The 27,101-nt window shown below is 35.3% G+C and overlaps 1 pseudogene; it reads right to left on the bottom strand.

Annotated features, from left to right (window-relative positions):
• LOC106734214 (histone-lysine N-methyltransferase SETMAR-like) overlaps positions 1–25,671 on the bottom strand; it is a 50,789-nt pseudogene extending 25,118 nt beyond the window's left edge.
• Between the last annotated feature and the right edge of the window lie 1,430 nt (positions 25,672–27,101).

Genomic DNA, 27,101 nt, shown 5'->3' on the forward strand with positions numbered 1-27,101 from the left:
TGGCTATATGGCTGGACTCCCATGTGGTCGACTGCAGTTCGAGTCCCAGATCTGGTGGCTTAAACTCACAATGGGCTCATGTGCGTGCATGTCCAGGATCCCGAGAGGAGAATGGAGGAGAAGGGATTGCGGCGTGGCCGTCCCCTCTGGGGGTGATTTCTCGCTTTCTGTCTCTCTCTCTCTGTCTTTCTAGTGAGTACACGTGCCCTTTAGCAAAAACCTCTCAAAAAGAAAAAATTAGAGAATTCAGTAGGATATATGATATTAAATGATGGTATCAAACCCATGAACAAACCAAATGACCACTGGCGAGTCAACTCTTTTGTTGACAATTCACTATTTTGATCTAATTGAAATTTATAGAAAATTACTTTGTTTTCTTTTCTTTTCTTTATACCATAGGACTCATGTGCTCACTGGAGAGACAGAGATGGGAAAACAGTGAGAGGGAAAGTGAGAAATCACCCCCTAGGGGCCACAGCTGCAATCTTTTCTCCTCCATTCTCTTCCTGATATTTTGGGAGCACACGCACACAACTCCCAGCATAATTTTCAAGCTGCCAGGTCCAGGACTAAAACCGTGGTTGGTCACGTGGGAGTCCAGCATTGTAACCACACCACCTGCTGATTCAGAAAACTTCATTTTAAAACTACAATTTTTTTTTTGGCTGAAATTTCGAAGTAAACAAGATGTCCTTCAGGAAGCGAAGATGTAAACTGTAGTACATTCAGTTAACAAAAATTATTGAGCACTCAATGAAATGAGCTTTCAAGTAATGAAAAGAAATAGAAGACACTTAAATACATATTAATATGTGAAAAAAGCCACTCTGAAAAGGCAACAGGCTATATACTATATGACTCTAACTATATGCCATTCTGAAAAAGCAGAGCTATGAAGATAGAAAGCTAAGCGGTTGCTAGGGACTGGAGAGAGGGCGGGGTAGATAGGTAGAGAGGATTTTAAAAGCAGTGAAACCGTCTCTGTGCTACTTTATTGGGAGTGTCTTTGTATCATTTCTCCAAATCCACAGAACGTACACTTCCAAGAGTTAGTGACATGTGAACAATGGACTCTGGGTGGGTGGATTGGTCGGTATAGGTTCATCAGGTATAGCAATCTTACAACTCTGGTGCATGGTGTTGGTAGGGAGTAAGCCTACGCCTGCGTGTGTGGGGAGGAGGTGAATGGTATGGGGAATCTCTCTAACTCCCTCTCAACTCTGCTGTCAAACTGCAAGTGCTCTAAACAATGAAGTATTAAGATAATTATTTTTTACAGCTCATATGTCATTTTCACCGAGAGACAAGCAAATATGTCGATGACAAAACAACTTTCTGTCAAATTACAAATAATAAAGAAAGCTCATAGCATATGTCCTCTGACCATGGCAAAATTAAATTTTATAAACCTAGATTTATGGGTTGAATTAAAATTTGAAAAGTTGCCAAAGAAATTCAAGCATAAAGGAAAAATTTCTCTAACAACGATGGTGAAACAACTTCATATTAATACTGAAAATAATGCTTCACAACTTCTTTTCACTCCATTAAGAAAAGTTAACTTGAGATGGATCATAGACGTGAAATCAAAAGCCATAATTAAAAACTTTCACAATGAATAGGAGAAGAACTTTGTGCTTAAGAGAATTGTGTAGTTATTTTTTTTAAAGTAGGACTCAGCAGATTTGTTTTAAAAATTATTTTAAAAATATCTTATCATCATTTAAAAAAGATTTTTTTCCTTGGGTATATTATGAGTTCATTTGTTTCCTGTGGTCTTTTAAAAATGGTGAGTTAGTGTCTTCATGTCAATTTTCCTCTCTTAAGAGATTGCCTATTATTCGTATTAAAGTTCACTTGTATGAAATGTGTTTGTTCACTCTAATGATTTCAAGATGCTCTATCACTGATTTTCAGTAGTTTTACTGTGTTCTGCCCAGCATAAAACAATGTTTATGGGACACACCAGTTATTCGACAATGAAGATGCCAACTCAGTTTATATTTATTTCCTAGCTCTGCCACAGAAAAGGTCCCAAAATCTTGACAGTAGGATTAAATCAATTTAGAGTACTAAAATCTCGATTATTAAATACTATGCTAGAATGATAATATCTATGGTTCTTTGGAGAAAAACACCATTCTTAGACTGGAATAGAGAAAGAACAAAGTAAGATTGAAATAACTTTTTATAATCAAAAACAAGGAAACAGTCAAAATCTGATGGTTACTTGATTGAAAGGATATAACGGTTAGTTTAAATAGGCGTCCATTGCCAAAATTTAGGGTAGAAAAAGTGAACAAAAGAGAGAAAGAGGAAGGGAGGGAGGGACAGAGAAATGAAAGGTAAAATTAATATTAAAATAAATTAAATTTAAAATTATAGTAACATGACAGGTGATTATTAACTAAATCTTTTTGTTCTTAAGAGGTATTTTTGCTATAGAGTGTGTGCACTTGCTGGAGAGACAGAGATACAGAAAGTGAGAAATCACCCCCGCCACATACACACACTCCCAGGGGCTAGGGCCATGCTGTACTCCCTTCTCCTCAATTCTCCTCTTGGGATTTTGGGCACTCACACACACTGTCTCTCTGTCTCTCTCTCTCTGGCGAGTGCATGCGCCCTATAACAAGCCACTGGGCCCAGGACTTGAACTGTGGTCAACTATGTGGGAGTCCAGCAATGTAACCATTATGCTATCTGCTTCTCCCAATTAAATCCCTTTTCAAAAATTGATGAAGAAGGGCCGGTATTGGCATGGTGGTTAAGGGTGCTGGACTCCCACATGGCTGACTATGGTTCAAGTCCCATACGTGACAGCTTGCTCTCTCACTTTCTCTCTTTTTCTCTCTCTCTGTACTGCTCTGGCAAAATTAAAACAATAAATAACACAAATAAAACAATTATTTTTAAAAATTTGATGAAGAGACAGTAATAAGCATTTACTTTGTCTTGTTGCTATTTTGGAAGAAACTTTACCTCCTTTTCAGTTGATAAAAGAAGTATCTTCTTCACAGAGGAATCATTCAGCTAATAAATACATGAAGGTCATTAAAAAAATTTGTGTAAGAATGGAATTAAAGTACGGGTTTATTTTGGTGTAAAAAAATGGAAATTCTTGGTGTAGCAGGCATGGCAGTTAAGGCGCTGGAATTCCTCATGGTTGACTGTGGTTTGAGTCTTAGACCTGGTACTTTGCTTTATAACTATCCCAGTCTCTCTCTGGTAATTTTTTTTTTTTTTTGAGAGGTTTCTTCTTTAGGGTTTGTGAAGAGAGAGAGAGAGAGAGAGAGAGAGAGAGAAATCATCCCCCAGGGAAGATGACCACACCGCAATCCTTTCTCCTCCATTCTCCTCTCAGGATCTTGGGCATGCACGAACACATGCCTGGTGTGAGTTTAATCCATAGGGTTCGGGGCTTGAACTGTGGTCAACTACATGGGAGTTCATTGACATAGACATTACACTAACTTCTGGTCCCCTCTGGTAAAATTTTTTTAAAAAAAATGAATAACATTAAACAAATAATTATTAAAACAATTAAAATTCACACAGGATTAATTTATAGTGCACATTTTCCATAACCTTCTTGAAGATCTCATGTATAGAAAAAATAAAGTGTAAAATCCCTCTTTAAAATATATTTTATATATTTACATCTAGGCAAGAAAGACAGAGAGAGCAAGAGAGAGAGAGAATGAGAGAGAGATTGAAAGAGAAAAAGCAGCCCAACAGGATCTGGATGGATTATTCTGCCCCCATCTTTAGTCCTAGATTATGGGCATGCATGCACCCTGCTGTCCAGAAAGGTCTCTGAATGTGAACTGGGAGCCCTTCTGTATGGGTCAGCTTCACAGGTGTCATGTTTTGCTGTGCTTTCATCTGGCCCCAGAAAAACTCCTCTTCTGTAATATTTCAGTGAATTATTTAGTACTGACCAGATTCATCAATTGGTGTTAAAATTATGTAAAAGGCTGTTTGAAAACAGATTTCACTATTATTTCCAAAGTATTTTTCTTGAAAATCACAAAAGCGAAAGTATACCTTTACAGTTGAGAAATCCACTGGTATCTATGTCACTTATGTGATCACACTGATTCTCGAAAAATAAGAAATATTAAATTCAAACTACCTGAAGTAATGCAATGTTACGTATACAGCATCATCTGTAAAATAGTCACATCAACAATGTTCAAACTGTATCTAATCCAGGCTAGTGAATTAGCTTCCAGTTTACTACAGATTTTCAAATTGTGGAACAAGTTAGCAATATCAAGGTAAACAATAAACACTTGAGAGTGTGAAGCATCCTACATGATAATTCACATATCCTAGAGAATATGTTATCATCATTTTAAAAACGTATAGTTTGTTTTAAAAAGTAGATAGATTAAACATGTAATATGTAAACATTTCTTTGTAAACCCCAAATGAAATCTATTAAAGCTTTTTTGGGGGACAATTTAAAAAAATGTAAATATGGTTCAAATACTAAGTGATATTGACAATGTTAATATCTCAATTATGTTCACAGTCTCATGGTTATAAAGACAAAATATCCAAATAGCTTAACTTTAGGCAAGCATGATAAATTATTTATTAGCAAAGTGGCATAATATCTGAACTTTAAAATGATTTAACAGGGCCAACAGGTGGTGTGGAATTAAGGTGCTGCATTCCCACATGGCTGACTACAGGTCGAGACTCAGACCTGGTAGATTGCTTTTTCACTGTCCCTCTCTTTCTCTTTCACAGTCTCTTTCTGGTGAGCCTACATGCCCTGCAGCAAATTAAATAATAATAAAATATAAATAAAATTAAAGAAATAATTATTTTTAAAAATGGTTTAATGTGCCTATGTACAAATGTAAAGATGTAAAGTATATGTATTATCAGTTGGCCTTTGTGTCAGTTCTCTCTCTCTCTCTCTCTCTCTCTCTATATATATATATATATGTATGTGTGTGTGTGCTTAAATGGTTTGATTTATTTAAATTATCTTCATATTAAAAAAATGAAATAAAGCAGTGTGACAAATTCTCCTCATGGAAAAATGTGTGTGTGTGTATACATATATATATATATGTATATATATATGTGTGTGTGTATATATACACACACACACACACACACACACACACACATATATAATTTGTTGCAATAATAAGCTTAAAATAAACAAAAGCAGCTCCAAAATAATGTAGCATAGTTTAGTGGAAGTTACATTTAATCGTTTACTTGAAGTAATAACAATACAAATGGTTGAAAATATATAATATTTTTACTTTATCTCCTTGATGTATTCGTAATATATATAATTAAATTTGCATTAACAGATGACGTGCTTAAGTATTCTAATCAAGGTCATTTTTAGGTGAAATAAATGTTTCAAAGCATATTTCTGTTGCGTATAAAATTTATATTACTTATAAATCACATTTTATGGTTTTGAGGATTATAAACAGCACGTAAAACATACAACTATATGGGACCAGCAGTTAGCATAATGGCTATGTAGCTGGACTCCCATGTAGTCCACCGCGGTTTGAGTCCTGGACCCAGTGGCTTGAACTCATGTCAGGTGCATGTGCGTGCGTGCCCAAGATCCCGAGAAGAGAATGGAGAAGGGATTGCGGCGTGGCCATCCCCCCTGGGGGGTGATTTCTTGCTTTCTGTCTCTCTGTCTTTCTCTGTCTTTCTGAGGAGCACACACACCCTAATGCAAAAACCCTTTAAAAAACAAACGAACATACAACTACATCAAGATATGAGTTTAACTAAAGGACTATATGATAAATCCCAAGCCTTATTTCAAAGGAACCTAGTTAACATGTTCTATGTTGCTAGTTAACAATTTATTAATACATAGAGGAAACACGAAACAGAAAGTATAGTTTAATAAATAACTCAGAAATAAATTTAATATCATGGATGAAAAATCGAAAAGAATATATATAGAATATGTGCATCATACCACATCATTATTTCACAAGTCATCAGTTAAGGTTTTCATAAAAATCACACTGCAAAAAAACAAAAGAAAGAAAACTGCCAAAACATAGTTTAACTAAAGGAGTGTTACTTAATCTAAAATTCTTTTTACATTCCCATCTTTCTCTGTAGTCAGAGCTAGCATACAATGTTTTAAAAAGAAAGCAGTCTTTAGAGATCACAAACAACCAATTTCATACTACAAGCAGTCGTAAATAGAGCTAAATTCCCTTTAGTAATACACTATTTATCTTTGTGCTTCATTGAGTTCAAAGAAAAGCATTTTTCAGAGTGTAAGCAATTAACTTCTCATTTTTTTTCTATTCCAGAAAGGACGTTATCAGGAAAGCATGGGATTAGGAAGTTACAGAGCTCTCAGAGTTATTCTTACTCTATGAAATTTCAATTTAGCAGAACATGTAAAACCCTAAAGGCAGTTAAGAGCCAATAAAGGGAAACCATTTTGTTTTCACAGTATATTTATTTTGCATCATCACTGACTCAATTGATTTTCTGCAGATTCGAAATGAGTAGTTATTAGAATTAGAAATGACTCTGTGCTATATATTTGTTCCCAAATCAATGCCATGGTTTTCCTAGAAGATTTCCTGAAAAACTATGTTAGGCTACTTGTGAAAAGCAAAGTGCACAATATAGATGTGTTGTATACCTGGCATCAAGATTTTATTTCAAAAGCAACCAAAATGGTAATCAAGTTATTGAATATCTATGTCATACCATTAAGGAAGATTAGAAGTTAATCTGTTTCCACATACCTATACATTGGAAGGCGTTTTATTTTGCTCTGTGTTTATTTTAATATCCTTAGGTTATAAACTATTCTAAAAGAATCTATAGATGCATAAAAGTTAGTAATGGAGATACAATGAGTGATAGAGATGGTATAGGGGAGTGAATAATGTCATATTAATCCTCCTTTAGATCTCCCCAGATTATCCAGTAACAATAGACATACCACTAAGATAGTGAAACTGAAGGTCCTTAAGCATTATCTTTACCCAAATTTAGTAACATACTTTCCCACAGAGACACATAATTTGAAGTGGGTGCAGACAAACCACTGCCAGTTTCAAGATATAGAGTAAGCCTGTATCTGTGTGGAAACACCCATGTTACTGTATATCCTGCTGAGTCAGTTTGAAAGAGCAAACCAGAAACTAGAAGAGCGTGATTTCAGATTATTATTAGCAATGCAAGACTTATGGTGCTGGAGCACTCTGAAGCCTATGAATGCTCCAACACATTTCAACAACTGCCAGAACAAAGCTCCACTCTGTGGAGAGGGCAGTAGGGAGTAGAAATCAAAATGAGCGGAACAGAGGAAATAACCAAAGGAAAGATACCTTTCTGATAAAAGGCAGGAAGAGAAGCAGATGTAACAGACTTCATAGTGTATAAAGTTACATAATATAACTTTTGTAAAACAGAAGGAAGTGTCATAAGAACAGAGCTATGACATATGAAAATTTTCAGGATTCAGCTAAAGCAGGACTTAAAGGAAAAGTTATAAATACTTGTAGCAGAAAAAAACATGTTCTAAAATCAATGACCTAAGTTTGCATTTTAAAATATAGTACAAGACAGAAAAGTAATATAGAAGTACATAGAAGGAATATAATAATGATGATTAGCAGAAAACCTCTTTGCAAAAATCAATAAAATTAATAATTCCACTGACACCTTGATTTCAGTGAAGAACAGAAAAAGTGAGCAGCAATTGGAATAAAAAGATATTGTCAGCAAATATCCTATAGATATTAAAGTGAAAATCAGAAAATACTATAAAACACCTTAAGCCAACAACTTTGACAACTTAAATGAAACTTTAAACTTTGTTTAAAAATTTATAATTTACAAAAAGTTATCTAAGAAAATAAAACCTGAATAGACATGTATATATTGAATAAATATAACTTGCTACTATAAAAATATTTCCAAAATAAATTTCAAACTCGGGGCTTTCACTGCTGAATTCTATCAAACATAAAACTAAGAAACAGCATCACTTCTATATATTTACTTTTTCCTGCAAGTAGAAGAGGAAATATTTTCCAACTCAATTTACAAAGAAGTATCAGTATAGAAAAATCTGGCAAAGCCATTATAAAAATAGAATCATCAAAAAAAAAAAAACACCTCATAATGATTTGTATTATAGCCCCTTAAAAATATCAACAAATCAAAAAGAAGAGGATAATATACCATGAAAGAGTTTATTCTAGAAATTGATGGTTGTTATGACATGAGAAGACCAGTAAAAGTTACTGAGCACTTTTTCAATGTCCAGGCAATGTTGTAAGTGCTTTGTATCTATTAAATCTTGCAATACATACTTTGTAAGTGTGAAAGTGCATTCCAAATGACAGATCCTCAATCCTTATTCTTATTCACCATAGTATATTTTGGCTCAGTAGCTACTGACCACAAATATGTGAGCTTTTACCTAAAATTCTTCCTTAATTGCCTAACATTTAATTTTGCACAACCACTGTGGATTTAAGACTCACGATGTTCTTATATCTGTGAAATAAAATCATCAAAAAAAAAAAACACCTCATAATGATTTGTATTATAGCCCCTTAAAAATATCAACAAATCAAAAAGAAGAGGATAATATACCATGAAAGAGTTTATTCTAGAAATTGATGGTTGTTATGACATGAGAAGACCAGTAAAAGTTACTGAGCACTTTTTCAATGTCCAGGCAATGTTGTAAGTGCTTTGTATCTATTAAATCTTGCAATACATACTTTGTAAGTGTGAAAGTGCATTCCAAATGACAGATCCTCAATCCTTATTCTTATTCACCATAGTATATTTTGGCTCAGTAGCTACTGACCACAAATATGTGAGCTTTTACCTAAAATTCTTCCTTAATTGCCTAACATTTAATTTTGCACAACCACTGTGGATTTAAGACTCACGATGTTCTTATATCTGTGTGATAGGCAGGGTATTTTAAGTTGATATAATTTTTTATATAAATGCATATTCAGAATTACATTATTCCTGAGAAACCGGAAGAATCATTCCAAATATTCAGTAAAATATATATCTAGGCTACCTCTTTCTGGACAAAAGTTCTTAAAATTGTAATCTTATCTACTGAAAAAAACATAAAAAAATAAGTAGCTTGGTTCTAGCAGATGGTGCGGTGGTTAAGGCACTAGACTCTCACATGTCCAATCATAGTTTGAGCCCCAGACCCAATGGCTTAAAAATCACGTCAGGTGTACAAGTGTGTGTGCCCAAAATCTAATAGATGGAGGAGAAGAGAAGAGAATGGAGGATGGAGGAGAAGCGATTACAATGTGTCCATCCACCCTGGGGGGGATGAGTTTTCATTTTACCTCTCACTGTCTCTCTATCTCTGGCAAGCATATGCACTCTATGGCAAAAAAATTAAAAACTTAAAAATTAGTATGTGCAGTTATGGCATGATAGTACAATTTCTGATCAGAAAAAAAATGTAGCAACTTTGCTTTCTTCGATTTTCCAATTTCACCATTTTTGTTTAAAGTAGTACATGGTTTTTGTACAAATGCTAAATTTTATCACTTGGTAATAGTCTCCCTGAGTTCTGTGTTAGTAAGGACTCTGAAACTGTATTTGAGCCAGTCAAGAAAGACTATCTTGATGGATTTAGAATGTTTTCATTTCTGTCACCCATGATAAATGTGGCTTAAAAACTGCATATGTTCAGTCTTTTTCAATTCCATACAAGTAACTCACAGAAAACTGAATAATATTAATTACTATTTCACATAGTTTACTTGAAATAGTAAAGAAAATATACTGTCTTGGAAACTCATAGTATCATTTGCTAGTGGTACATTCATTATTACGCTGTTTCTCTATCAGAGCTACATTTGAACTGAATGTTTTCTGTCATCTGAAGTAGTCATAATTGCAGTGGTATATAGTTTACCATAACTGTTATAAACAAAATTGATGGCTAAAAATATAGATTTATTTTCTCCTAGTTTAATTGATGAGAAATAATTAATGTCACTAAAAAAGTCAAAACCTGTATATGAAGTAAAAACTAAAAAAATTGTGAGTGCAGAAGAAAGTAACAATGTCCATAATTTTAACATTAATAAGGCATAGACAAGAGTTAACAATAATTGTTCTTGGATTTGATAGTCAGCTATGTGGTTTTTGCTATCATTTATAATAGAACAAAAACTATGTTCTTAATACGGGTTTCCTAAAAACTGACTTGAGGCGAAGCTTACATTTTTAGTTCTTACAGTCCTCTGAAGCAAGAGGGATTGAACAAAGAAGTACATGTAACAGAGGTAAAGAAAATACAAGGTGCCACATTCGTTAGCTTCATGAGAAACTTAGTTGGCTTCTTACTCATATTTGTCATCACTAGAGACCTCAGAACCATTTATCTATGCCAGGAAGAAGCCTGGAGCTTCCAGAAGCCAGAGCCTCTGCAACTCAGGGTCATGTTACTCCATACCTCTGTAAAGTGCCAGTCTTAGTGTGCTGGGATATGACAAGAGGGGATGTATCTGTAACTGTTATGATGTAAAAGTTAAAAAGAAAACAGACTCTTGATATTCAGAATTTACTAGAGGGGCAGTAGTAGTAGGTGAAGTAATAATGGCAATGGTGATCAGGATTTCAACTGTACAATGACCATTAACCAAGAAACATAAGACATGGCCCAGTCCCAGGGCATGAAAAGCCAAGCAAATCTTTGGAAGCACATAGATTGGTTGTATTATAGACTAGCCCTGCATGACTCATTTCTGCTTTTTTATTATACCGGCATCTTCTTTGGAAACATTCTGCTGTAAAATACATAAATCAAGACAAAGTAAAAAGTAAACTGAGAATTTTGGAAATGTTAGCATGAAATTCATATTTGAGAGGTTAAACAGAGAAAATACCGTCATATATAGGAAACTTGAGTGTAAGTATTATGCACTTGATTAGCATTTAATTTATTAAATTTGTTCATATAACAATGAAAAATATATCCTATCTCAAACAATATAAAAAGAAAATTTATTTCCAAAGTAGTATTTTAAAATAAAAAGAGAGAAAGAATAATTGTGCTTTTTTAAAATTTCAGAGTTCATAAATATGTTACATTTTTCCAAATTACATAAAAACATAGAAATCTGAATATAGTTTGTGAAAGTTAGATTTATCTGATGCTAGAAAAAATGGGATGTAGAAAAAATTAGCTAAATATTATTTTACATATAAAATTAATTCTGTTATTTAAATATTATTTATAATACTATTTAACTAATTATAACTAATATATAAAGTGTATAAAATTACATAAAATCTCCAGCTAAAATAGAAAAGTGTAGTCAATGGTACATGAAAAATCATTTTCCACTATAAGTAAATAAAACCTATTTTTTGGTATTTAAATCATGTATAAAATTAAGAGATGCATTGATGTAATATCTCACATTTTCACTTCCAATTAGAAAAATCCAATATTTTTCTTAATATGAGGGGACTTCAAAAAGTTTCTCGAAAATGGAATTAAAAGATAAAAAGAAAATATCATTTCTCAACATAAACTGAGTAGAGGACTATTTTGTAAGCAATGATATTAGCCATCTAGTCCATCCCTGAAGAACTAAGAGTTCTGGGAATTTAACTATGTCAATGCAATCTTTTTACATTATTATCTGAAGAAAATGGGTGCCCTTTTTAAACATTTTGTAAGATTTGGAAACATAGGCTAGCTTCTTAGTGCAGTGGTAACGCACCACTTTGGAGAAGCCACATCCCACATGGCGCCAACGGTTCAAAACCCTGGCAAGTCAGCTGAAACAGTGAGCACATGTGTTAGCACCCAAGATGCGATGTCTCAGGGACTCTAGAAAGGGGACTGAGGTGTGACAAGATCCCACGGAGGGCGTGCTTCCCTCTCTTTACTTCCATCTTTTCCTCTCATCTGTGTGGGGAATCAATTTGCCATTGTTTGAAGAGAGAAGAGCAGGACCATTGCTGTGGTGGAGAAGGACCCTCTGGGGAAGCTTTCCCAGAGATTGCTCTGTGAAAGTTTTGGGTGAATTTATCAAAGCACTCTAAAAGCAGATGTTATCATTTAGCTCTCCAGAAAATCAATGAGCAGAATGGCTAGAGCATCTCAAAAAAGCTAGTACCGTGACCTTTGTTCTTAACTGGTCCATTTTTGCTTTAACCTGACCACCCCCACCTAGTTATACATTTGTAAACTGCCGATTTCTTTGGGGCATTGTCCAAAAAGATGATTAAAAAAATGATGCTGGAATAATTAGTTATTTATACATGAAAATAATGAACATAAACATTTATTTCAGACTGCATAAAAATCTAACAGAAACCAGAACATAGATATAAACTTAAGATCTAAATCTGTAACATTTCTAGATGAAAACACAGGAAGAACTAAAAGTGAAAGTGGGTTAGTGTGTGGTTCTTTGGGTTTATTTATTTATTTATTCATTTAATTGTTAGAGGGCATGTGCACTCTCCAGAGAGAGAGAGAGTGAGAGGGAGAGAGCAATCCTCCAAAGGGATACGGATCTATCACAATCCTTTTTTTTTTTCTTTTTCCTTTTTTCATCCTGTCAGGATTTTGGGACGCACATACACATTTGCCCTGTGTCTTTCTAAAGACACAAGGCTTTTAATTTATAGTGTAGGAGTTTCTAATACATAGCATTTAACCTCTGGGTTATGAGGTTGTCCTAGGAGAGATTTTTGAAATAGGAAGCAAAAACTCATAAATTAAAAAGAAAATATTGATATACAGGGCTTAATTAAATATTAATAAGCAAATAATTGTTTTCACCCAAAGACAATTTTTATTACATTGAGAATACAAATTAATGATTGGGAGAAGCCCTCCCATCCTGGTTAGATGACTACACTGTAATCCCTTTTCTCCTTTTGGAATTTTGGGCACACACACACACACACACACACAAACACAGTGTGAGTTTTAAGCTGCCAGGTCTGGAACTCAAACCGTGGTTCACTAGGTAAGTCCAGTAACATAACCATTATGCAATCTGCTGGTCCCAAGATGCCAGATTAAATATATTTGAATAATAAAAATAAAGGAATAATATCAAGAACATGTAGAAAATTCTGTAAGTCAACAACCAAGAGAGGGCAAGGAAGAGAGATAAGGGCTTTAGTAGAAAAATGTGTAAACAAAGTGAACAAGCAATTTATAGAAAGGGTGGTTCAGAAGCTTACCAATGGCGTGATGGATAAATTAACTTATTAAACAATAAAAGGTAACACAATAAGTTGAAAGGCTTTGTATCTAATATAGTCACGCAAGTAAGAAAGCTGGACACTGCTAACTATTGGTGTTCATGTTATCTGTGGAGGCATTTTGGAGTTCAATCTGGAAATATTCAGTCAAATATAAACAGCAATATATATATTTATATAATTACACACACACACAGTCCAATGGTCCTGTGTGCTTTAATGGTGCACATTTATTTCTGTCCTTGCATAATTATTAAGAACACCTGACTCACTCTCAAAAGTGTCACAGTCTAATGATGAATTATTAGGTCATCTTAGCTATAACTGAGCAATTTCAGGTTATGCATCATAAAGAAATCTAACATAAGTGCATAATAGAAAAGTTACTAATATATTCTCTTCAAGTTGGTTGTCAGAAATCTGAGATTACATTATTTCTGATCTCCAAGTGCATGCCAAACAATGGGAAAATGCAGAAGCACTGTGCACTACAGCAATCAAAGCAATAGTCTCTGCACAATCAGGAATATCCATGGATCTTAAATAGCTGAATAAAAAAAAAAAAGGAAAGCAGAAGAAACAATAAGATACTTAATGTAACATATGATTTAAAATAAATGCATATAATATTCTTAAAATAACACATTCAAATAAAGATACTTATAAAATACATGAGAATATTATCTTAGAGTAAGCAAGGTAAAAGAAAGAGGATATGCACATGACAATATTTTGCCAATTATGGAAAATGATTGAACAAATGCTGCTTCTACATGTAAGGTCCAAAAAAAAAAAAGCCTTTTCTCTCTATCTCTTTTCTATATTTCCACTAAAAAATAGATTTATTGGTGTATAATTGATGTATAATAAACTGAACAAATTGAATATGTGTAATTTAATGGCTGTGAATATATGCAGATGCCATGAAATCATCATTGCAGTCAAGATAGGAGATATAGGGGGACCAGCAGTTAGCATAATGGCTATGTCGCTGGACTCCCATGTAGTCGACCACAGTTCGAGTCCCAGACCCAGTGGCTTAAACTTATGCCAGGTGCATGTGGGTGCATGCCCAAGATCCCGAAAGGAGAATGGAGGAGAAGGGATTACGAAAGGAGAACGGAGAAGGAGAAGGGATTGAGGCGTGGCCATCCCCCCGGGGGGAATTTCTTGCTCTCTGTCTTTCTGGCAAGTGCACATGCCCTGTAGCAAAAAAAAAAAAAAAAAAAAAGATAATGGATATATCCATTACCTTCAAAAGTTTCTTTGTAACTTTTATCTCTTAAGAGTATTCAAAATGAAATCTACCCTCTTAACAAATTTTTAAGTAATACGGTATTTGACTAATGGCAATATGTTGTATAGCAGAGTTCTAGAATTAATCATCTTTCATAACTGAAATCTTAAAATAATTGAATGGATCCTGATTTGCCCCTGCCCTGACTCCTGATAACCACAATTATATTCTCATTATATTCTCTGCTTCTATCATGTTGCCTATTTTACATAATCATATAAATAGAATCACACAGAATTTGTCCTTCTGTAACCGGTTAATTTCACTTAACAACCTCCAGGTTTACCCATATTGTTGTAAATGGATGAATTTATTTTTTAAATTCCATTGTATCTATAAATGATAATTTTCTTTATCCATTTCTATAGGCTATATGTATGTGTCACCCCAAATTCATCTTAAAACCCTAATACCCCAATGTGATGGTAAATAAAAGTCTAACCTTTGGGAGATGATTATGTGATGAAGGCTAAGTTTTCATAAATGGTATGAACCTTAAAAAAGGAACTCGAGAGAATTCCCATGTGCAGTCTGCTCTATGTGGACACAGTGAGAAGATGGCTATCTATGAACCAGGAAGCAGACCTTCATCAGAACACCACCATTCCTACATCCTGATCTCAGACTTCCAGATAACCAAAACTGTAAAACAAGTGTCTGTTATTTGTAAGCCACTCTGTCTAGGGTACCTTTTAGTAGCAGCCTGACTGAAGTAAGCCACCCATTCATCTGCGGGTGGATATTTGGGTTGTTTCCATGTTTAGTGTTGCAATGGATCGGGGAGTGTAGATGTCTTTTTTGTGATCCTGATTTTAATTGTTTTTAGTGTATGTTCCGAAGTAGATTGCTGAATCTTAACAGTTCTATTTTAAACCTTTTGAGAAAACTCCATACTGTTTTCATAGGGGCTGCACCATTTACATTCCTCCCAATAATGTCCAAAGGTTTCAATTTTTCCACACCCACATGAACACTTATTTTCTTTTGCTTCTTGATATTAGGCGCCCTAACTAATGTGAGGTGGTATCTCACACTAAGATTTTTTTTTCATTTCTCTGATCATTATTGATGTTATGAATATTTTCATATTATGGCTAAATAATACAATAAAAATAGTAACTTATACAAATTATATAGGTCTGTGAAAATAAATATGTGATATCTATTCGTTACAAGAATGAAAAAATATAATAAAATATAAATATGGGACCTTATTTTTTTTTTTAGTTTTGCCAAAGGGTACAAAATCTCACTGGATAGACAGAGAGGGGAAAAAAAAGAGAGAAAGAAATGAGACAGCATCCCTTCATAGGGAATGGTCATGATGCAATTCCTTCTCCTCTATCCCTCCTTTTGGGATTTTAGATACTCACAGATACACACCTTGCATGTCTTTCAATCTGCTGAGCCAGGACTTAAAATACATGGTTGAACATGTTGGATCCAGCCACCTTAACCACCCTGCCACTGGCTGGTCCTAAATATGGACTCTTAAACAAAATATTATTAATAAAATGTAAGTGCTGGAAGACTAATTATTCTCCATGCAAATTACAAAATCTATCAAAAAAAGTGTAAGATTTCATTTCCTATCCATTATATACTCATATTGATTTTACAGAAGTAAATGCTAACAGTATGTACCTTTGTAAAAAGATTTAGAGTAATAAAAGTAAAACAGATGATGACCTCTGGCAAACCACTACCACAGAATAATGCATTTTTTAAATGTCTTTTTCTCACTGTCTCTGGGCCTCTGGATAGATGAAACGTACTATGACATACACTGAAAAATGTCAAGCATCATTGTGAAATACTTCAGACTCATTTTCTCATTGTCTACATAGTTATGTTAAGGTACAAAGATATTTATTCGTTCTTTTTAAAAAAGTTTCATACTTTGTAATTAAAATCTTTGCATTGATTGTGAATCAAGAGGTGAGTTCTTTACCAGCTTTGTTTAAATGGGATCAGATTCACCTGGAATTCTGCCTGCTGCACTGGTATTCATTGTCTACCCAAACACCAGGGTCAGCCGAGTTGGATATAAGGGCAGAAAGAACTAATGACAATGTCTTTTGTTCCCTTGAGAAGGCTTTGTTAGACTTCATATAAAGTCATCCATCCACAGGGTGCTTTATTTCAAAGTTGGCTTTTATACTAAAAAGCAATTTTCTTATAAAGTATGGTAAACCATCTGTTACCCAGGCATAGTTATCAAGTACTTCGTTTAAAAATACAAAATAACTTAAGGTTTTATATATTAATTGCTATTCATTTTCACGTTATGTTTTCTTCCATAGCGTTAGCTTTCATTTATCTTCTAGTGTGCCTTCACATACCTGATGGCAATTGATAATCAATGATCTCTCTAGGTTTAAGTAGTGAAGATGTGTTTTTAAATGTATCCCTATAAATCTCATTTAATTATACCTGTTAATAAAGTCTCCTAGATCCATCTCAATTTTATTGGTTAACCAAACCATAAAAAGTGATATTCCTGCTTTCAAGTGTTGACCTGGCGACCCTTTAGTTGTTATTGTCATCCCACACAGAGTTACTTTAACCCAAACTGAAAATAAGACGCTTAGAAGAGCAACTCCTATAACTCCTATAATTGAGCCTGGATAACCTGGTTATTAGCTATGCGACCTTGGCTAGATGTAACTGCAAAATTAGTAAAGTATTTAATTTCTTATACAAATGCCAACATCACTTTATAATCACGATTTACTAGCATCACGCTATTGCTTTGTTTGTTTCAATTGTCTTTTTGTGATATTTTTGTCTACATAAAGAACACATACTTTTGGCCAGCATGTGGCCAGGAGGTTAAAGCACTGGATCTCACATGGCTGGCTGTGAGGTTTGAGCCTTGGATCTAGCATTCTGAAAATCATGCTGGGTGCATGTGTGTGTGTGTGTGTGTGTGTGTGTGTGTGTGTGTGTGCCTCAACTTCTGATAAGAGAATGAAAGAGAAGGAATGGGGTGTAACCACCAAGGAGTACTTTCTCATTCTCTCTGTCTCTTTCAGGAGAGTACACATGCTCTATAGCAAAGACTACCAAAAAGGACTCTCCTCCAGAAAAACAACAACAACAACAACAAAAAAAAAACCCTCATAATTGTGTGTTTTCAGCTAAGATGTCAATTCAAACACATAGGGCTAACAACACCCCCTGCCCCCAAGAATACCATAGAAATAATATTGGAATGTATTTTGGAACTATAAGATTGCAAAGCCATATTCATTCTAATTTTGAAGTTTTCAGCCTAATATCTGTAGTATGTAAGTGCTTACATCATGTTCATTATTCTTATTCCTCATACTATTATTTTTATGGATGTTTGTCATTGCATATCAAAGTTGTAAAGAAATTTCTCTTAAGTGTTTGTGAAGATAAAATCCCATCAAATAATATTTAAGTTATGTTGTAGCTTCTTATGTCTTAAAAGAAAGCATTTGTCCCTGAATATAAAGAGAAAACCACCTCTAGCACTTATGATTAGAACTTAGCAGTAGGGGAAAATGATAATTAGAATGGAGTATCTATAAAGATGAATTTGTAATAGGTAAAGCTTGTGCAAAAGCACAAGCTTTTATGCCCCAAAAAAGGCATAAAATTTAAAAATCTAGGGTGATTAACTTCTATCTGAAATCATGAGTAAAACAAATACAAATTTTGTATGTCATTGAGGTTGCCTTCTAGAATAGTCCGTCACAAGTGAATATTTAATGACAGGAATTGACCTGAAACAACAACAACAACAACAACAAAACACACACACACACACACACACACACACACACACACACTAAGAAAAGATGCAACTACTATGTTCATCTTTCGAAGTGAATTGAAAGAGAAAAATATCTCGAGAAAATTTAAGAAAGTACAAGTCAAAACAAAAGACCAACCCAGAAAACATCAGAAAAAACATCTCTGTGCCATCATTGTTTCTTCTATATTACATATTAAAACGTGGTAGGTTCATTCAAAACCTACTGAGACAGTGATTTAATGAATTGCATTGCCAAAAGCTTTCATATATAAATGAATATTTAAAAAAAAAACACTTTTTCTGTGACAGAGCAAATGCACAAGCTCTGGAGAGTACAACAGAGAAAGGACAGAGATTGAGGATACTCCTCCTCGGGGTCTCGTCATACCACTATCCCCGTCATTCAGTCTTCAGTCCATTGGATCTTGGGCACTCACACAAGTTCCTGGTGTGCTTCAGGCTAAAGAGACTGGGGACTGGAATCACAGTCAGCAGGTGGCATCTGGTTTCTCTGGAGCAGAGTATTAAGGCTACGCTGTGGAGGCAGCCCTGCTATATAGCCGTAAATGCCATGATTTTTCGATTCTGGATTCTAAAACATTTCTGATTGCTTATTTTAATGAAAGTTAATTACTCTGTATATCAACTATCTTTGGGAACCTCACTAAAAACCATAGAGCCTTTATAAATTGTCCTTTGTTTTTAGAAGAAAAGTTTTGAGACCAGCAGTTAGCGTAATGGCTATGTCGCTGAACTCCCATGTAGCTGACTATGGTTTGAGTCCCGGACCCGGTGGCTTAAACTCATGCTGGGTGTGTGTGCGTGTGTGCCCAAGATCCTGAGAGAAGAATGGAGAAGGAGGGATTGCGATGTGGACATCTCCTCTGGGGGATGATTTCTCTCTTTCTGTCTCTCTGTCTCTCTCTGTCTTCCTGGTGAGCACATGTGCCCTATAGCACAAAAGCCTCTCAAAAAAAAAAAAAAAAAAAAAAAAAAAAAAAAAAAAAAAAAAAAAAAAAAAGAAAGAAAAAATTTTTCCTAGTATTATTTTTAATTGTTGCCAGAGGACACATGAGCTTGCCAGAGATATAGACAGAAAGAAGAGACAGGAAGAAAGAAGCCCTCAATAGGGCATAGTCTTGCTTCAATACTTTCTTCTCCATTTTTCTATCCATTTGGGATTTGGCACATGCATGCACACATGCCCAGTATGTTTTTCAAACCACTGGATCCAAGATTCGACTGTGTGGTTGGCCATGTCCACTCTGGCTCCCTTAGCCATCAGGTCAAAGGGGCAGTCCCCCAACCCCACTGGTGATACCCGCTATAATTTTCTGTGTTGGTTTAAATTTATGCACACAAAATTTGTCAAAAATGGGATCTACCAAAAAGAGTATGCAACATTGATCAAATTTTATTTTATTTTATTTATTTTTTTTAATGTGAGGCTAAAGGATAGCAAATGAAAAGATGGTATATAGATAGATGTATGGATAAATAATTAAATTAAAATTTTTTTTCTTCAGCAGATTACATATGAAAGAACCAGTACTTAATAGCAGAAATTTATTGGGGAAGAGATAACAGAACTGAAGTAGAGAGAGTTGCAAGGCCAGGGAGTTGAGGAACAACTTTATTATTATTATCATTATTTTATTTAACTTTACTTACTTGTTTATTTATTTAGTTAGTTTAATTTGACCAGAGAGGGACAGAGTATGTGTGTGTGAGAGAGAGAAGGAAAGTGAGGAAGTAAGCTGCCTGGCCCAGGACTTGAACCAGGGTAGACCATGTGGGAGTCCAATGCCCTGAACCACTACACCACCTGCCTGTTCTGAGGAACAATTTCTACATCTCCGTATTCAGTTGACATCACACAACAAAGGAAACTGTTTTTATATAATAAACTGAAAAGTAAAGCTTTTAGTAGATCTTTTAGTGAGTTTCCCTACTTCTTGATATTTAGATGTAATTATAGTGCACATTTTAAAATTTTAGAAGAAAATTTTGCTATCCTCTTCTGATAACTGTTCTCCTGAGACAGAATTTTTAGCTTGCCCTGAGCTTAGTAGACAGAGATGGCTCAATCATGGACTCTATATTAATATGCAATCTCAGATGTCCTCCATAAATATTTCATTTAACACACCAAATCATAATGTTGGGTAATGGCAATATTCCTGAACTATCAAATGCCACTATTATATGTGGATTGTATAAAAGATATCTTCAAAAAGTTAATATAAATGCATATTATAAACATACTATGCATAGATTTCAAAGGTTTTTACACAATAAAAACTTCTACTTTAATTTCATTTTCCCACAAGTTTTTCCCCCTATTTCTTTTCCTTTCTTCCTTCTTTCTTTTTCTTTCTTTCTTTAGTATTTTTCTATAGGATACATGGGTTCACCAGAGAGAGAGAGAGACAGAGAGAGAGATAGTGAGAAATCAATCCCCAGGGGGGGATGACGACACTGCAATCCTTTCTCCTCCATTATTCTCTTGGGATTTTGGACACATACTCAACATGATCTCCAACTGTTGGGTCAGAAACTCTAACCATGGTCAACCATGTGGGAATTCAGTGTCTTAACCACCATTCCATCTGCTGGCCCCTTCCACAAACTTTTGAAGTCACCTTGTATAAGATTTTGATTTAAGCAGGACCAGTAGATAACGTAATGGTTATGTCACTGGACTCCCACATAAGTCAACCGCAGTTCAAGTCCAGATCCAGTGGTTTAAACTTAAGCCAGGAGTGTGTGCATTCATGCCCAGGATCCCAAGAGGAAATGGAGGAGAAGGGATTGTGGGGTGGCCATTATCCCTTGGGGGTGATTTCTCACTTTCAGTCTCTGTGTCTTTTTGGAAAGTGCAAATGCCCTATATTAAAAATCTCTCTTAAAAAAAAGATTTTGAGGGGAACCAGCAGTGAGCGTAATGGCTATGTCGCTGGACTCCCACGTAGTCGACCGCGGTTTGTGTCCAGGACCCGGTGGCTTAAAACTCACGCCGGGCGCGTGTGCGTGTGTGCCCAAGATCCCGAGAGGAGAATGGAGGAGAAGGGATTGCGGCGTGACCATCCCCCCTGGGGAGTGATTTCTCGCTTTCTGTCTCTATGTCTCTCTTTGTCTGTCTGGCGAGCGCACGCGTCCTACAGTGAAAATCTCTCCCCCCCCAAAAAAAAAAAAAAAAGATTTTGAATTTAAGCAAGAGTTGAAGGCATAGTTAGATGTGTATGTTGCTCATAGTCCATTGCTCATATTCCTGCTATGTCACTAAACTGTCTGTATAGACTCATGGAGAGTAATGTTTCTGTGTGATTTGTAACAGAAAGGGGATACTAAAGCACTATAGAATCACACTGAGGTTATCCTGAATTTTGCTTCACAGCAGTGAGTAAAATTCTCCCAGCGGGTAGTACATCAAATAGTACAATTTGTTGTTTATCTTTTGAAAGAAGAAAAAGTGGTTTAGATTTACACTGTCTCATATGCAGTGATAAATGGTTTGGCTGAATTGTCAGGTAGGTGTGGAAGGACTAGATAAGGAAAGAGATATGCTCATAGAACTTTCCATTTGAGCACAAAGTGTGCAGATATCGTCTTGCACAAAGATTTATGAAAAGTAACTCTCACTAAATAATCTTAATAATGAAGCATAAAAGTTGGCCCTTTATGTAGACATCAGCAAGTTTCCTTCCCAAGTCAAATGTGTCAGTGCTCAATAAATATATAATGTTGCCATGGCAAAGGGGATAGAATATGCACAGGGGCTCAACAGCATGGACTCGCAATCCTTAGGGCCAGCCTGGTTAAAATCACTACAGGTTATCTGACTTGTTAACAGCAGAGACCATCAATGACTCATCAACATAACACCAACCTAAATGCAAATCAATCACATAGGAACATTCCCATTATAATAGATGCTTATGTGAAATATATTTCCCTTCCTTGCACTTAGTTCAGCCCATACCGTGGACTGGAACATTAGAATGTCTTACTCACAGTCATAGCATTTTACAGTGTTTCTTCTGACCACAGACCACGCTCGCTATCAAACAAAAAGTGATAGCGGGCCCTGTATGTGGATTCCATTGGTTTTATCATATTGGTTCCTTTCCACTGCAAAGTGGCTGGTCTAATATAACCCAGAAATGGTTATTTTTATAAATAAGATTTTTATTGGAAACATTTTAGATTTACTGTAAAGTTTCAATGATAAAAGAGTTCCCATATGGCCGTCACTCAGTTCAGATTCAAATAACATTCAGTTAATGTTACCCTGATAATTTGGTACATTTATCAAAAATAATGAACTATTATTGATTTACTACTATTAACAAAACTCTAGACTTTATTTGGATGTCATGTTTTCTTTTTTTATTATTGCCTCTGTATTTTTTTCCTTTCTTTTCCAGGCAGAATAACCATGACATCTACTTCTGTCTCCGTTTCATGTTTCATGATACGATGCCGATAATAGTTCTTGTCAGTAATATTGCAATATTTCTCTCAATATGGGTTTTTCTTATACTGGAGTTATGGGTTTTGTAATTCAACAAGCAGAAATAAAGTGTCTTTGTCATTACATCTGATCAGGGGGCTCAGGTTATCCCTGTGAGACCACTGGTGATGCTAACCTTAGCTACTGGAATAGTTAAGGTAGTTCTTACCAGATTGCCCCACTGTAAAATTACTTCTTTGCTCTTTCCATAGTCCAGTTCATGTCCAGCCCACTATACAGGCCCTAGAAAGTATTAAAGTTCATTTCCTAGAGAAGAGTATTCACTTAATTTGGAATTCATTTTTAAGGGAGAGTTGTATCTTCTCTACCATTTACTTATTTATTCATTCAAGCAATCATTTATTTATAACAGTATGGAAACATACATATTTATTTCCTACTTTGGATTATCATCCAGAATTTCATTGTTTATTTTACTGTTCAAATTAGTATGTTTTGGCCATTGTGAGCTCTTCCATGTTGGCTCCTGAGTCCCTTTGACCTCCCTTTGACCTACCTTTGTCCTTTCAAATTCTAAGAACTTCATTATTTTCTCTTCCTACAAAACACTCCAAGTTCATCTTGCATTTTCACTAAGACCTAGAATAAGCCATGAAATGAACTTTTCATCTCTTAGTTTCCTTGAAGGGTTGGGTTTATAAACATTACCAAAGATATATAAAGGAACTAAAAATGTTCTTTAGGGAAGAAAGTTACTTTGTTTTAGGTTATGCCTAGTTGTCATATAGTCAGAAAGTGTGATTTTATTGTCATTATTTGAAAACGAAGTATGTTTTTGGAAGGAGTATATAATGCCAAGATGAAATGATATGCATCATAGTGAACTTGAAATGTGTCGATTTAGATTAGCATTTGCATTTTCCAGGTATAACTTTTGCTGCATAATTCCAGGATTGTATCGATCGCAAAAGGCATTTTTTTTGTATCATTTGAAGTGTGCAATTAGGGGCCAGCCTATGGTGCAGTGGCTAGGGTGGCTGAAACATACAAGGTCACTTATGAAGTTTGTGTCCTGGACCAGGTGGATTGAAAAACACTCTGGGCACATGTGTGTGCCCAAAATCCTGAGAGGAGAGAGAACTGGAGGAAAAGGGATAGCATAGCCTAGGGAGCACGCTATCCCATTCGCTCTCTCTTTCTGTCTGTCTCCAGTGAGCTCATGTACCCTCTGGCTAAATTTTTAAAAAAAATGAAATGTAGAGTTAAAAGATAGATTTTTCTTTTTCCCTTGGCAGATTGGTGCAGGTACCATGTTCTATTACAGCTCGTACACATTGTCACTGTTATTCTGGTTTTGCTAATTTGTTGGGCAGGAGATTACTTCATAGCTCCTCCAGCTCCCACTGGATCTACTTCAGCTTTTCCAAAGTCTTTGGCGTGGGCATGCAACATGCGGGCATAGTAACTCAGAAGCAAGCTCTCACTTTGTCCATGTTCTGTGGATTTCTTCCTTCAGTTTCTTTGGATTCTAGTTCAACTGTGTGCTTATCTCTGTAGTGAATGCTCCTTCTGAAGGTCATCTGCAAGATGGAGGCTTGGAGGCAGTGAGAAACTGACTGAAGTTCTAGACCCTAGCTGCATTTTCCATTTATGTTTGCTCCCCGCCCTACCTTATGTTCTCCTGTCCTTCAGAATCATTTTCTATGCCAACCTCAGGCCCAGCATCAATCTGCTATCACTAATGCCTGCCCAGTTAGAACTACCGCTGATTGTCCAAGCCATTAACAGCAGTGACCAGCAATTACCTATCAGTGTGGCACCATTCTGATTAATTACGTAGAAACATTTCCATTACCATAAAATAGATTCTTATGTGATATGAGGAAGAACCAAATGATTATATGTAATCTGTGTAGGTAACTCCTACATTTTTGTAAGGTCAGATCCTCATAATAAATTCCCAAATTTATAACATTGCTTATAATTCCATTTATGTGATCACATCCTCACTGATAAACTATGAAAACAGAATACGAAGTCATCTAATCATCCATGTATCTCCAACAGTTTTATGAGCGTTCCACTACTTTCCCACTCACTGCTTGTGGAAATTATGAACCAGGCTGGTTAGTGGGAGAAAACAGATTTAAATCTATGCAATCTGACTGCAAAATTTGTGCATTTAATATTGTGTTAGAATCAACAAATGTTATCTTGGCAAATGTGAAAACCACGTACTAAATATAGAAAAATATTTCTAACTGTCCATTTGGTTACCATAATCCATTAGTATTTTTAATAGAAAATGCACTTAAAATATCAACCTTAATACTAAGCAGATATAAACTATACATTTAATAATGATTATGTTGTATATAAAGAAAGACATAAATACATGGAAATACTAAGTTTTTGGACAGTATTTTTGAAATGTGTAAAATTAATCTCTAGACATCTATTTGGCATTATTACCCTGTGACATCAACTCCATGTTGAGCATGGTAAGTTATAACCGACTCATAAAAACATTTATTGTCTTCATTATGGTTTTAAACTACAAAACTTCTGAGGCACTCAATGAACAGACACACACATGTGTGTGTGTGTGTGTGTGTGTGTAGGCGTACACATGTATGCACATGTGTGAAGGTACTCCGATGAATAATCAAAGATTCACTAAATCTATCCACAAATATGTCTAGTGGAACAAAACAAAAGAAATAACTTGGAATTTGTTTTTATTGTATGCCCACTCTGGACCACAGGGTGCGGTTGGAACTCTTCTGCAAAATATACTGCTCCAAAGGTCTCTTCATTTTTCCTCACCTTCCCCACAGTTTTTGGAGACATCGGTTCCACAGAGAATTTTTCCCTCCATTTAGACCATTCATATCAAAGTGTCAATGTGTGTGCATATAGTATTATCTCAGACTGAGTTACCCTGTGTCACAATCCTCCTGCCTCAGTCACTCAGTAACTGGAACTACAAACACACATCGCATCACGGCACCAGGCTTTTAGGGTGGGCTGGGAATTGAACTTTGGTCTCCTACATGGCCTCAGCCCCCCCCCTCCCCCCAGCATCAGTGTCCAGTGCATGCTACCATAGCTGGGCCTGCAAAATTTTCAATAATAATTACTCTCTGACTTTCCATGTGAAGGATTTTAGATTGAGATCAACTAATGGATATTGAAACTTCACGTAGATTAAAGGAAACTTCTGCAGAAAGTTACAGACCCAAAGGCCAGGATATAGGTTGGAGTTCACAGTAGCACAATACAGTAAGTTCTGTAGGGTTTTTACTCTTTGAGTGTGTTTACCTTAAACCATAAATGTGGAGTAAATGACTCACATTTTTCTCCAGTGACATTGCACATCATCTACCTAGTGTTAATTATTTTAATCCTATGACTTAAGTGTTACATGTAAAATTTGAACACATGAATGGATTCATACGCTCATAGGAAGAAAAATGTCACCATGAAAGCAAGTGTGGCCTGCTCAGTATCTTTTCTCTTGTTTTAAGGGGCTCTTGTTTGTAGTAGCATTGAGTCTCATAGATCTGCAATCCTTGTCTCTACGCCCTGATGAGCAACAGAATAACCAGCAGCATGTTTACCACACAGAATAGCTGAAAACACCTGTCCAGGCAACCGCATCCACATCCCTTTAGGACTGCCTGCTTTTCCTAATATAAGAACGGGTGACCTTTGATAAACATTTAGGTTGCACGTATGACAGAACAAACTAAACCCAAATTCAACTAGAAATATGTGTAAGACAATTCATAATCACTAGCTATGGCAATTATTCACTGGGAAGATAAGTACTTGAAACAAGAAATATAATGAAGTTACAGCCTAATGTAAATAGTACATTCCTATAGTTTGCTCAGAATGATGAAAGTCACAAAGATGGGATTGTCATTTATAAAATAGAGATAAGAATGATTGCTTCCTATCCACTGCACACAAACATGTGGATCAATCGGAGATTGATCAATTGGAGGAAAATCCTGTAAAGTTGTTAGCTCCTTTGAGATATCCTTGATGACTTTTAAGTAACTTTCTTACTTTGTGGTTTTAGTCATTATCTTAACCTGGAAACTAGATACATTTTATAAATGCTTTGCTTCGAAGCAAATTGCTTTTGAAACAATGAAGATTTAGATTGACTAATGGCCACATAAAATTATTTCTTTCTTAAAATCATATATTATATTGGGATAATATGTTTCTTTCCCCAAATAATAAACTCAGTAGGACAAAGTGTATGAAAT

Source organism: Tupaia chinensis, unplaced genomic scaffold (assembly GCF_000334495.1).
Source record: "Tupaia chinensis unplaced genomic scaffold, TupChi_1.0 Scaffold149851_1, whole genome shotgun sequence".
NCBI lineage: Eukaryota > Metazoa > Chordata > Mammalia > Scandentia > Tupaiidae > Tupaia > Tupaia belangeri.